The sequence below is a fragment of the Antrostomus carolinensis genome, unplaced genomic scaffold (assembly GCF_000700745.2).
Source record: "Antrostomus carolinensis isolate BGI_N321 unplaced genomic scaffold, ASM70074v2 scaffold33748, whole genome shotgun sequence".
Lineage (NCBI taxonomy): Eukaryota > Metazoa > Chordata > Aves > Caprimulgiformes > Caprimulgidae > Antrostomus > Antrostomus carolinensis.
Genome location: NW_010335575.1, coordinates 18,634 through 30,750, shown reverse-complemented (window position 1 = coordinate 30,750; position 12,117 = coordinate 18,634).

Genomic DNA, 12,117 nt, shown 5'->3' with positions numbered 1-12,117 from the left:
CCTCTTCCCCTGGTGAGGAAGTTCTAGGCCATGATGAGGTCCCCTCTCCCCTCTCAGTCTCCTCCAGGCTGAACAAACCAAGAAACTTCAGCCTCTCCTCATATGGCTTCACCCAAATTCAGTGTCCCTCCTCTGGACACTCTCCAGTAGCTTTAGCTCCTTTTTATATTGCAGCACCCAAAGCTGCACCCAGCACTCGAGGTGAGGCCGCCCCAGTGCGGAGCAGAGCGGGACGATCCCCCCCCTCGCCCGGCTCACAACGCAGGGCTGGACGCACCCCAGGACACGGTTGCCCCTCTTGGCTGCCAGGACACACTGTTGGCTCCTGTTCAACTTGCCATTGACCAGAACCCCCAGGTCCCTCTCTGCAGGGCTCCTCTCCAGCCTCTCGTTCCCCAGGCTGTATGTATGAGAAACCTTTGTACGTGGCTGCCAGGATGATTTTTTCAAAGCATTGGCTTCAAATCGCATTTGATGCTGTTGTTCGTATACGTGTTGGAAATAAAAATCACACGTTGTTTCCTACAGGTTGATTCCAGCAATGTGGTATCTCACAGATGCTGCAAGGGGCTGACAGTAACAGCTAGCTCTGCTTTTCCGCATGTTCTGGTAAGCGCCTGTCTCTGTCAGCAACTTTCCTGTCTGAAAAATAACAATACATTCTTTATGGTGCATTTGCCACATGGCTGCATTAGTGCAGAAGTATATTTGGATGAGGTTTGGCGATTAAATAGTTCATTTCTTCTTAAAGCAAACAGGATTCATAATTCTCCTCTAGTTGTAGTGTAACTTACAGGAGTGATGAACAAACAGCCCCGAGCTTTAATTTCAGCAGTGTCAATTGCTTGCTTTGGCCAACCATTTCAGCTAACTAGTAGCTTGAATTTCGCACTTAAATACACACTGAAGGACATATATCAAAGTTAGTGGGAGTTGTGGGTGCTGTGGATTTGTAAAGAAGGAAACTCATCTGCTCTAAGTGCGTATAGGTGTTTAACTCTATGTAGCCCCTTGGTGAACATTAGTGCCAACCTGCTAGTGACAAACTTCCTCCCCTCTGTAAAGGGGGATAATTATATCCCTTATCTCCAGCTGCTCATACCAAAGGTTATTTGGCTGGTATTTAAGAACACGCAAAATATTGTTCAAATATTATATGTTCCTTCATGTTTGTTTTTGGGTTTTGTTTTTTTTTTTTAAATAAAGATATGCTTCCCACCCAAGCCCCATGCAGCTTCCCAGGTAAGCCGTGAGAAGGTCTCTGCTAGGCATGGAATAAACAGCTACAAATAAATTCAGCAAAACTCATCACCCAGCCATTATGTGGATTGGAGACAAGCCTCAGTCAGTGCTAGAAAGGCTAGATTTGAACTCAGAAAGTTAAAAAACAAATTCATTGGGGAAGACACCTTATTGACTTAATTGCTGTGTGTAGACACAATGTATCTGTAATGAAAAGACCAAATATGACACTTTCATGTTCGAGAATCAAATAGAACCTGGATGTGTTAGATGATGTGAAAACATGGCTACAATAAAATACTAGCCTTGAAAAGTTTTGGCAAAAAAGGGCCTAGTTTTCTTAATTTCAATACTGACACCTCCAGAAAGGGATATAAACTACCTGTTCTATTTGTGGTTAATTCCATACTATTTTCTCTAAAGGAAAGATTGTCTTTACCTTCATCTGGAAAGAGATATGTTTCAGAGGACACTTTTATCTACTCCTTTATCTACTCATGCACTGAATTTGGATGTCAGTTCTGAGTTTCTGTGTAACATCACGTTGCTTGCGTCAGCTCAGCATTAATTGTGAAATAAGTCTTAGTCACTGTGCTGAGCACGGAGAACTGCATGGGTTTCTGCATGAGCATGCTGTCTTAGTTTGAGATGTAGGCAGAACAAGCACAGGATAAAACTCTCCCCATCTTTCAAAGACAGGCCTGGCTGGTTCCCTTTATTCCCACATGTTAAACCATTTCTGCCACTGCTGTCCATTTGCATCACACCTTCTGTTGCCAGGCTTTCTGCAGCCTTAAAAGACCCCTTGAACTTGAGTGCAAGGCTAGCTCTTTCTATACTTAGACTAAAGAAGAGAGAAGTGTCTGTTTTCCCACCCGATTTGGAATGCAAAGAGGTGGGATTGAAAGCTGGACTGAAGCTGCTGGGAGCAGATACTCAATGTCCTTTTTTGTTACTTTCTAGTTCTTGAGGGGAATAGGGGCAGGACACCCAGGGCTCACAGTGCAGAATTCAGAGGCTAACTTTTGTGGGGGTGGTTGCCTAACTGTGTCCATGACACTAAATAAAAAAATCAAACAATGTATGTAAAGCACTGGGAGAATTGTTGCAAAGCAGAAGCTGTGTAAGATCTCCCCTGTAAACTGGAGAAAAATGGTAAAAGAGGAAAAATACTGTCAGTATTTGGGATTGGTTTAGTGCTACTAGTTAGGAGATTTACAGTCCTGAACCCTGGAAAAAAGGGGCAGAGTGCTGTATTTCAAAAACAGACCAGGGAGTCATCCTTTTCTTCAGTGGTGTATGTAACAGCCTTGTGCTTAGCAGTTCCCATGGGCTTTGGGACGTCCAAATTCATCTTCCCTCTGTTCTTGTGAAGGCTTACAGCACTCCACCCTCACATCAGGACCCTAATTGTTATTCATGCTCTTGCCTTCTCCTCTCTCCAGCCTTATTCACATTATTATTATTATTATTATTTATTATTATGCTCTACACAATGGGAAAGCTCAGCAAGAGGAAATAAGAATGGAGCATTCCCCTGTGCCTTCCAAATCACAGCCAAATTTACAGTCTGGCCTTGTGCAGACTGTGCCTGGCTCAGAGGCAGGAGACATGGGTGTGAATGAACCCTGTGGGGATCGGCCCAGGCCGCCCCATTCTGGTTTTGTGCCCTCCATCAAAGGATTGTAGGTAAAACAGCAGTGACACCTGCTTCATCCCTGCTTTGAATCAGCTGTCAGAGTTTGTGTAGGAGCTGATCTGCTAAATGTGCTATGCAAACACTTGGCAGATAAAGCCCTTCCAAGCAGGGTAGAGAGAAGAAACCTAGGAAACTTCTATATAAAAACCTACACGTTGCATCCCTTGATGCCTCATTGCCTCCAGTATGAGGTGACAGCAGAATGAGGTTGTTGCAGGTTGAAAGTTTTTACTTCAGTGTGTCAATCTCATGTAATTTTTGTGCTATATGGTGCATTCTTTTGCAGATCTTGCAATGCAGTTCTGAATTTACAGAGCAAGCCAGACCAGTCCTCAGATTTTGAGAAGTCTCTTGATTACCTATAAGAAGAAAAAGTGAACATTATTAAGAAATCAGCCACAACACATCTTTGGCATTACAGCTGTCATTTGCTTCTCACATCTTGTTGAGTAGTAGATATTCAGTCAAATCTCAGTGTACTTGCTGCCTTACCCAGAAATGTGAGCATTTCCAGCAAGAATCTTACACCTATGAGGATTAAATAAATCAGTATTTTATTAAATTATAATAAAAGTATGATAAGCTTTATTATAATAATATCAGTTACAATACAGATATAAATACTATAGTTATTTATACTATGAGGATAGATACAGTTACAATACAGATATAAATACTATAGTTATGTATCTATCCTCATAGTATATATGATATATAAATATAACAGAAATTGTAATAAATTTAAATTATAACTAATAGTGAGTCACACTTCCCCAGAGCTTTCTCTCTACTGATGTAAAAATGGTTTGTTTAAGATTATCCAGTTCTCCTAATATCCTGATTTTGCACGTCAGAGAGAGGTCAGTACCTTACCCAAGGTCAGTGGGGAAGCTTGATGTAGCAGCTGGAAGTCCTGGCTCCGTGGCAGATGCTTTAGCCGTGACATCATGTCTTCGTTTCATGTTGCCTGTTGATACTTATATATCAAAGGGCTTAATGATGCAATTTCATGAGGTGCATAAACAGCTCTGCTGCGGGTCTGGCTAGCAGCACCAGTGAGAAGGGCACCAGGAAGAGCCAGTCCAGGGCTCTTTAACTGTGACTTCCAGCAGGGTCTCTGTCAGCCTTTGGGTGGGGTTGCTGTCCTCCTCCTGTTTGCTGTTTTCTGAGAGGAGTCTGTTTGCTCACCACCTAGCAGCTCACCGCTTACTGGGTGCCAGGGAACACCCAAGAAAAGCTCTGGCAGTTCTGATGCTGACTGCTTTGAAGAGGCCGATGAAAGCTGGCTTCTTTAAAGCCTCGTACAAAGTGGGCCAAGTTCCCAGAGAGGGACACAGAGTGGAACAAGCCAGAGTGACTAAACCTCTGCAAACAAAAATGGTTAAAGAACCAGAACCTGGAAGGATCTTTGGGCCCTGAAGTAAGAAGGACTCCATTGCAACAGGAAATTAGTAGGCAGACAACTAACCTGCAGAAAAAAAGAGTTAATGGAATCTCAATTAAGCAGCTATTGGTCACGTCATTAGGTTGACGAGTATCCAGGCTATTCAGAGAACACTCAGAAATCCTTTTGCATAGGACAGGCCGAAGCTGTTTCTCCAACCACAATAAAATATACGTCACCATCTTTCTCCCATGTTCACACAGCTAACCACAAAGCACAAGCTGCTCTGGAAATGTTTCCTTCAGTCTTCCCTCTCTGAGCAACCACTGAGGCTCAGATAAGCTACCTCTTGAAGGGTTTCGCCTTGTGTTCACTCATCTTCTTAAGAGGGTAATTTCTTCAGGGCCAAAGGAATGTCTTATCTGACTACGTATATTTATGGTGTTCCATCAACATATAATAATATAGGGATGATGAACTGGAACAGCTCACATAGAAGTCACTGGACAGGTGGCTTGGTTTTAGTAGCTAACTTGGAGGTATTTCAAACCTTTGGCAGGTTTCAGTGCTGCTATTTGTACCATACATTATTTACATGGCTTTATGGCCAAGAATGAGAGCAGCAGCCTTGTAAAGAAATGAGATCTCTCTGACTCAGTCAGTGGTAGATGCACGTCCAGTATCATCACAGGATCCAAATGATTGGCTATTTTTGTAATGCTTAGGACTGCTCTGATTCCTGAAGTGTATATTTTCATCCCAAAGCACTCAGGCATTCTCTGCACTTGTCCTTCCTTTATCTTTCCCCTCACTGCACAGGGACAGAGACAAGGCTCCGTTTCAGTTAGTCAGTGAGCACTTTATTTTTAAGATGATTTAATGCTCTCAGAAGGAGACAGTGTGGCAGTTCTCGAGTGGAATATTTTCTGTCTGAGAGGAAGACACAGTGCAGGGAGCAGGAAGGGTATTTCATTATTTCCCCTCCCATTTTCCTTCTGGGGTGCTCAGCGAGCAGCCTTGTTCCACACAGCTGGCGAGGGCAGGGAATGCCAGTGGGGCTGCTGGAGGGCCCCAAGCTGGGCACAGGTGACCATCATGTTCTGTGGAGGGGAGAGGATTGCTGAAGGGCTGCCTTGTCCCCTAATTGAAAAAAAAGGAGGGGAAAGAAGACACAAAAACCTTCCCTTTGCCCCCTAAGTTTTGCCTTGCTGAGAAAGCTGCCTTCACAGATGCCTCCCCATGCCCCTGCTCCCCCATTCTATGTGACCCAGAGAAGGGCCGCTTTGGGGAAGGAAGGGTGAAGGGTGTCCAACCATGGAGGTGATTTATTATCTCCATGAGTCTGCAGGGAAGAAGCCACCAGAGGCCTGAGAGGCCAGCTTGGTAGCAAAGCTTGAGACTGGAGCATTTCTTGCCTCCTGCTATTATCTGTCCAGAACAAACTGCAGTGGCTCTTGACAGGGTATCTGTGCCTTGTGCTGTATCACTCCAGGGCATTGACTGTATAGGACTGAACTCTAATAGGAGGTGGGTGCAGGCACAGCAATGCTGGGGTTATCTCTAAGAATTATTTGGAGAAAAGGTAGCAAGTCTACTCTTCAGGCATTTTAGATGGTACTCGCCTGGATTTCTCTTCCCAGGGATGTGAGGCAGATCACAGCCTCATTATCTTTCACCAGGGTTTGCCCCTGCCCTCCACACACACATGCTCAGTAGGCTGGATAACATGATTTTCTCTCAACTGGGGGAAAAGCAGCATTGCAAATACATTCCCACAAACTGGAAATTTACATCTCAGTCCATGGATTTCTTTTCTCTCTTTAGATTATGAAAAAAAAACCAAACTAAGTGTTACTCTCTAGATGCAATGGTAACAAGCCACAACAAGCCCAAGCTACAAACATGTTCATCACTGACAGAGGATTACCAGAAAGAGTTGTGCAGCACACCACACATACACCACCACGCCACGCTTGGCTGTGGCTCATGCCACCCACCGCTCCCTCCAAACTTTGCCACGTGGGTGCCAAGTGGGTACCGGGTGCTTTGGAAAACTGGAGACAAGCCCATGGGGGTGGAGTGCGTTGAGAGAAGGACAGTGCCAGGTGGAGAGGCTGCAGATAGAAGCAGTAAATGGAAGAAAGTGATACCAGTCCTTGTCTTTGGATAGCACGTGGGACAGCATAGGACAAGGACAGGCACCTTGCCTCTGCCCCCTTAGCAATTTATGCAGTAAAACATTCACAGTATCAAGCCTGTTCAAATTCTGTTGCACTACAGTGGTTTTTATGGCTATTGAGCAAAACCATTTTGGATGAGATGAAGAGTGCAGCAGTCTGATTAGCAGCTCTGTGCCTCAAGAATACGGTATTTCTGTTTCTCCCCAGATCTGTGAGACTCAGTTAAACATTACTCAGTCTGTAATAGTTCTTTATCTCCGGGCTAGACAGATCAGTTGTTTCTGCTCATTGTAAATTGCGTTTGCTTGCATAGTTTGGCGAGTGCTTTGCCCTCTCCTCTTGCCACCTGATTGATTACATGTACCTCAGTCGATCCTGCACAGGCACAGTGGAAAGGCTCAGTTCTTTGTAGCTTCTAGCCAGGATTCACTTTACAGATGATAACTAGCAAAGCCATTCACCCCACGGGTAAACACAGCAAATTAATTTTGAAGCTAGGCAAACAGAAGCCAGTCCCTTGCCTGCATTTAGCCACTCCAAAGAGCCTTTTACGAAGGACAGAAGGGTTATCTGGAACAGTTTGCTCAGAGTTGTTCTAAGTGGGAAGGCGGGCTGGAGCCAGAGAATATGAGAGAAACAGGGCTATTTCTGAATGCTTTACTGGAACTCAGAATTAACACTGGTCATCATAGCTTGCTCTGCTGGCTAATGGGAAGTGTGCTGCCAAACTCAGCCATTGCCCCCAGCTTTTGGCACAGCATTGCCATGTGTCACATAGCTGGAGAGCAGTGAGACACCTTACCCCAGACTGGAATCATCCCCAAGACACTGTGTTTTCTTTCACTGCCCTGAGAGCCAGTCCTTGTTCTGGCTTCCTGGCATCTTCCCTCACTGTTCCAACACACAGCAAGGTGTGGGAGGGAGACAGGGAAAGCTGCAGGGTTTTTCTGAGTGCCTGTGTGGCAAATGGACAAGCTCCTAAGTTCCATCCACTTGCCTGAAAGTGGTACGCAGATACTCCCAACAATACTTCTAGCAGCCAGTCTAGGGAGAAAGCAGAATCATTGCTGCCTTTGGATGTGGACTGACCCTTTTTCTGCCTTGCTGGGGCTATCGATCCAATTCCTGAGGTCAGTTGAGAAGGACTGTATAATCTGACCTCTAGTATCTACATCTGTGTCTGCATACCTGGAGACTGAGATGGATTGGTGGCAGAACATCCCAACTGACACGTATCTGAGTGCAGCTAAGAGAGAGACACCAGCCTCTGGAAGGAATGACTGATCCAGACATCCAGGTTAAGCCCTTCATTTGACCCTGAGCAAATTATTCAACTCCTATCTGTAAAACGGGGCTAATGGCATTCTTCTGCTCTGTCATGCTCTTGAAGCCTGACTCCTAAAGTGGTGCTTGGAAAGCCTCAGTGGAAGCACAGCACAGTAATTTCAACACACTCTGTAGCTGTGCACAAGGAAAAGAGCTTGCCTTCAGGCATAGTGGTGCCAAGAACCAGCAGTGCAGGTTCACTCTCCCATCAACTCCCAGACGCTTCCAAGAAGATTTCTAGCCTGGAGGAGCCCAAGGTAGGAGCAAAAAGATGTCCCTTTCCTACAGCAATCCCACTAGACACAGTATCTAATGACAAAGGCTGGACAGGACTACCTCCCGTGCCATCCACTCCGCAGACTTCAACTGTTGCTTCAGTTTAACTGTGGCCTGCTTTCAAAATATAGAAAACATGGTCCCTTTTCTGGAAGACTGATGTTCTCGCTTTTCTTCTCTGCAGTGGCACTCCTATTTCATGGCAGCACTAGAAAACATGTGCACACACAATGGTAGCAAAGAAGGTGACCTAACGTTTTACATGCCAAGTGCCTTTGGTATTGCTTTATGTTCCCTGCTAGCCCTCATTTTCCCATCCTGTTTAAGTCTTTAAAGCTATAGCTGCACTGCCATAACAAGCGTGGTTAGAGAAGCCAGCACCCCACTCTTTGGTAAGCCTAACCCATGCCTCAGGTATGTTTTGTGTTTTCTAGCCTTGTTTTTTTTCCCAGGCTGACCATACACAGCTCAGAGCCTTTACAGCCAAATACATTCCCTGGATTTCTGTTCCCCATTAGTTTTCTGCACAACCCAGAGTCTGAATTGGCAGCATGATGAGTTGTCTGAAATCATTCAGTGTGTTTGCCATTTCAGTTCTTAGCTCGCCTACTCAAATCACATAGGGACAGAAATCAGAGGGGTTTTTTCCTTATTAAAGTCAAACAGTTTTCATGCCTCTTGAAACCTGCACGTAATTCTCTGGAAGACTTAACTATTAGCACAATATTTGGAGAACAGAAATAGCTCAAATTTAAACTTCCCAGAATATCAAAAAGACCATATTTGGTAGGGGCATCCAGAGAGGACATGTCTTTTCTGGCATGATGAAAGGGTAAGAAGTTCCTGTTGGAGTAATTCTGTTAATGCCACTGGCATTTTATTGCTACTAACTGTCTGTTGATATGTCAAAGCTGTGGATAGGTAGCTTTAAAAATAATCCTGAATACCTACCTTCGGCTCCAGGGATCTTGCCTGTCTTACACCAGTTTGGAAGGAAGGCTTGGATTCTTTCAGAAATAGATGGCAGCTCTGCCAAGTCAGGGAGAATTGTAATTGCTTATATTTAGCTTTGTAAAGATTGAAGATGGCATGGCATAAAAGGTTGGATCAGTTTTCCACACTTGCTCTCATACTTTTTGCATTGTTCCTACTCTGCTAAAATGCAAGTTAGCTGTGGAGTTACTCGCATTTTATACCAGGGTGAGCAAGGTCTCCCTGAAATCATAGGAAACCAATGATATAGGTGAAAATAGGCCTAATGCTTTTCCTACTCTGCCCCCTTCTGATTCTTCAGGCCCTGCAAAGCAGGTTGGGAGTGCCAGGCTTCACACCGTTTATTTCTGCACAGACCTAATCCTGAGTTGGCCTTGGGAGCTGTCACTTAGTTCAAGCTCATTTGATAGGACTGAAACAGTTCCCAGTTTTGGAAAACTTCCATTCCAGCTACTTGTCCCTGTACCTGTCTGAGGTTTCTATATCAAGGAGTTTAGCTAGTTCCACTCCAAAGACTCTATTTATTTATATCTTTTTAATACTGAGCCATAAATAGTGCTGAGCACTGACATCTCCCAAATTGAGCTCTTGGGCAACTGTCAAACAAGTGTGTCACATAAAGGAGAAGATAACAGTTCATCTTCACTTAACTCCTTGAGTGCTCAGGGCAAATGTCTTGAATTTAGAGTGGGAGAAGATGGGTGATAGCAAACCTACAGCAAAGGAAGGACATAAAAGAAGTTACAGTGACTTGTGTGATCCTGTTTGATATCCTGATCTGATGTGGGCACATCTTTATGTAACCAAGCTTAAAGCCAGCATTTACGCTCTTACTCTTGCTCTGTTTCCCATGTGTAGAATGGGAACAGCTCACATCACTTTACCTTACTGGGGGCAGGGGAAGTAAGGATAAATTCAATGAGAGATGCAACAGTGTGTTAGGGGGTGTATGAATAGTGTGGTAGGATAAGTTCTGGCAAAGATACCACATTTGTTCGGGCTGCTTTTTTATAAAACATCCGAGTTCAAGAAAACCAAATAGCCCCTGGTCCTTCTGACAGACAACATGATCTAGCTAGACCCTAGATTCCCCAGTGCCAAGAGCTGGAATGACAGCTGCGTGCTCTTTTTTCCCCCAGATTAGCAAAACCTGCTGGAATAGAACAGGAGGCTGCAAGTGAGAGGAGGAATGACAAAGCAGTAAGTATAATTATTCCTTTGCTTCTTGAAGATGCTCAGAAGATAATCTAATTTAGTGATGTCTGGAGGAGCCCCTGACTCATGCTTGGCGTTTGTAGGACTGAAACTAGGGCTGAATGCTTTTTTTAAAAAAAAAAAAAAAAAGGGGGGGGGGGGGGGGTGGAGTGACCCAAACAAAATTACAAAATGGATTGTGCAATGTAAGGGCAGCACCTCAGCCAGAGCTGCAGTGCTGAACGTGGCATCACAATGAGACCAGCTGGTTTTAAATGGATTCAGGTACAGCCTGAGCTCACTCTCACTCAAAGCCTGTCCCAGCTGTGGTGAGAGCACAGCTGTGCTGGCATGTGGGGTGCCTGCTTTCTCCATGCCATGAGGGAGACTCCAGGGCCTTCAGCCTCATTGAAAAACAGGGGGTACAGAGCAGAGTACTTTAAAATGGATGGTACTTCTCCATATAGACTTACTGCCCTCCCGTGGCTGCCAAGGAGCATCTCTAATGCAGAAACAAGGAGACCAGGCAGGGACAGAGTGTAACAATAAAGAAAAAATAACTGTATCTTCAATTTAAACCAAAATGCAATTTGAGTTATAAGGAAGAAGGCAGAAAACACCATGTGATTAACTGCTAGTACCTAGGAAGGCAAGAAAAAAGCAGAGAAATTTACTGGTTTGGGAGTAGCAAGGAGACCTCCAAATACTTTGTTTTGCAAGGACAGTGAGCCTTGAGCTATTCTTCACCAGAGTCCCATCAGTGAGCGCCATTTACTCAGAGACAGATGGTCCATCTAACTTCATCCGATAGCCCTGTGGAGGAGACTTCACTAGCAACTGGTGCAAAGAAGGTATGGGAAAGCAGACCACTGCTCCGTTTCCTGACTGTGGTAGATGTGTGCTATGGCCTTGCTGTATCTACTAACCCAGCTTCAGCAGCATTTATAAAGCTCTTGCTGAGACACCTCATACTGCAAATGTGTCCTTTCCTCTCTGTGAACCAGAGGATGACATTTCTAGCACAGACTGACTCCTTTCTGAGGGATTTCCCTTAAAAGCCTGAAGTTAGGTTTTATGAATGAGACCTGGCATACCTGATGAGAGCTGCTGTGGAAGCACTGCATGGTTCTGCAAGGAGTGTCCTGTTCCTTGCACTTTCTTTATGTCTTTGCTGCTTCTTGCGCACTCTCTGTGGGCAGAATGAATCTCTAATCTCTGAAGCACAGTAGACACTATAAACAAAACATCCCCAAAGCAATCGAAACTAAAAGCAACAATGAAGTGCCCAGAGGAAACACAGCAATAAGCACAAGCAGCAACTGTGAAAACAGGGATTGAATGTAGTAGACAGACAAATGCTTTGCTCACTCAAGTTGCCGGGTCACCGAGTCAATACCTCATGTAGTAGCCAACTAGGGAGTAGAGTAAATCCTGCCCTCTCCATTTTCACGTTAGGCTATGCTGCACAATGTTAACATCACAAACAAAACTTCACTTTATGCACAGCTGAAAATGTCCAATGAGATGAGAAATCATTCAGTATCATTTTAAAACTTGTGTGTATGTGTGTATATACACACACAGTAAATATATATATATTTGTAGTAAATACATATGAACTTTTACACAAATAAAACCAGTCCAGTATATACATGATATACTCCTATCACTCACCAGGACAATACATTTTGTTGCATTGACAGAATCTGTTGTTTAGTTACCTTTTAAGTTACAGTTTTTATAAGTTATGCAGAATTGCCTAGTGGAAGGCCAATCTTTGGCAAGCACAAATCTGCAGAGAACCACCAGCTCCAGTAGCAATA